General features: G+C 33.2%; 1 long non-coding RNA gene across 1 annotated transcript; it reads right to left on the bottom strand.

Annotated features, from left to right (window-relative positions):
- Window positions 1–801: 801 nt before the first annotated feature.
- Window positions 802–1,304, bottom strand: LOC123670551. Its single transcript, XR_006745926.1, has 2 exons — window positions 936–1,304; window positions 802–880 (listed from the first exon to the last, which is right to left on the bottom strand). It is a non-coding gene; the product is annotated as an uncharacterized LOC123670551 (long non-coding RNA).
- Between the last annotated feature and the right edge of the window lie 208 nt (window positions 1,305–1,512).

The following is a 1,512-nucleotide window of genomic DNA, read 5'->3' as shown; positions in this document are numbered from 1 at the left end:
TCAGAGAAAAATGAACAAAACAATGAACTTCTGACTTAGCGCTCTCTATCGGAAGCAGCTGAATCAAATTCATCATGAGTATATTTCTTCCTTAATCAACAAGATGTTTTCTCTCAAATAAGATCTAATTTGCTCAAAAATGTTGAGCCAAACTGAAGTTACAGACATTTCAATCAGTCAGATTTCTATCTTTCCCCCACCCTTATTTGATGTCGCAAAATCGAAAGTGACAATTCGAAAAGATAGAGAATTTTCCAAGGTTTACAGTGATGATATTTTTTTTCCAACTTAATATGAAAATTTTTCGAGTAAAATGCATTTTTCTACTCGACGATAGCTATTACGCCCCCTAGCGGTGGAGGTATGAACTTCAAAACAATTTCCAGTGTTGTCTTTTGTTTACTTTAGTAGTAAAATTTTTACCGCAAGTCTCTACGATGAGTGGTTCCTGAGATATAGCCGCTTACCTCGCTTATTTGCCCACCCTGTACAATATTCTTCTTTGATTTTCTATGGTTCAACTGATGTAATGAGCTTTTCACAAAGCTAAAAATCCTTATTTTATACCCACACCGAGAAGCTCAGTATCAGAAATAATGGATGATATGTTTTTGATGAAATTTTGTAATGTTGCAGAAGCGATGAACATGAAACTTAGTATGGAAGTTTTAATTGTTATTATTTCTTCGTTCTCGAAACATTTTATGTACTTTCCATATCATCCATTTCTATTTTTGGACAATTCTTCACAATAACTGCATTCAGAAACTCTTTTTTCTTGAGTAGTGAACACTTGTTTTGTTTTTTTTGCTGTACCTAAAGACGATTTAATCTGTCCTAATATTCAGAAAAGCTAGCTAAATTACTTGATGAGCCATTGCTGAAAAAGTAGCCAACCAATTAACAAAATCTCTGAGATTTATGTCACAACTCACTCTTCTCTTTTGAATTTAGAGATTTCATTATTGGTACTTCGGTGGACAGGTTCATTAAGTTTTCTAAATTTGTATATTTGTTTGAATGAATTACTCTTATTTTGTACAGTAGCATCTCTATGATAATATCAGTTCGGCAAAACCAGTTTTTAATACTGCCTAATTTTGTTCACATCAGAAGTTAAAATTATACTAGCAACTGCTGATGGTTCTTCCCAATATTTCTGAAGTTTCAAAACAATTTCATCGACTGAATTAATATATGACTCGGTCAAATTACTTGGCGAATAAAAACTGGCGGCCAATTGAGAGGATTTCAATCAAAGTAAATAAAATCTTTCTCTAAGACTCACGTTTTTTCGACAATTGAACGGTATTATTCATCGAGTGGAGCACCACATTTATGGTCTCACATAACATCTTCTCACTTGTATCACTTTGCTCTTCCAGTACCAAGAGTCTCAAAGCATTATCAATCTGCAATTTCTTCATCTATTTTTTTTTCTTCTCCTTTCAGTCACCAATTCAAATTTTCTTTTTGCTACGTTAATGCTCGAAGTCTTCATAGTTCTTGAAC

This window comes from Harmonia axyridis, chromosome 1 (assembly GCF_914767665.1).
Source record: "Harmonia axyridis chromosome 1, icHarAxyr1.1, whole genome shotgun sequence".
In the NCBI taxonomy this organism is placed as follows: domain Eukaryota; kingdom Metazoa; phylum Arthropoda; class Insecta; order Coleoptera; family Coccinellidae; genus Harmonia; species Harmonia axyridis.
The sequence above is the reverse complement of the archived record's forward strand: the minus strand, read 5'-3'. Positions and strand labels throughout refer to the sequence as shown.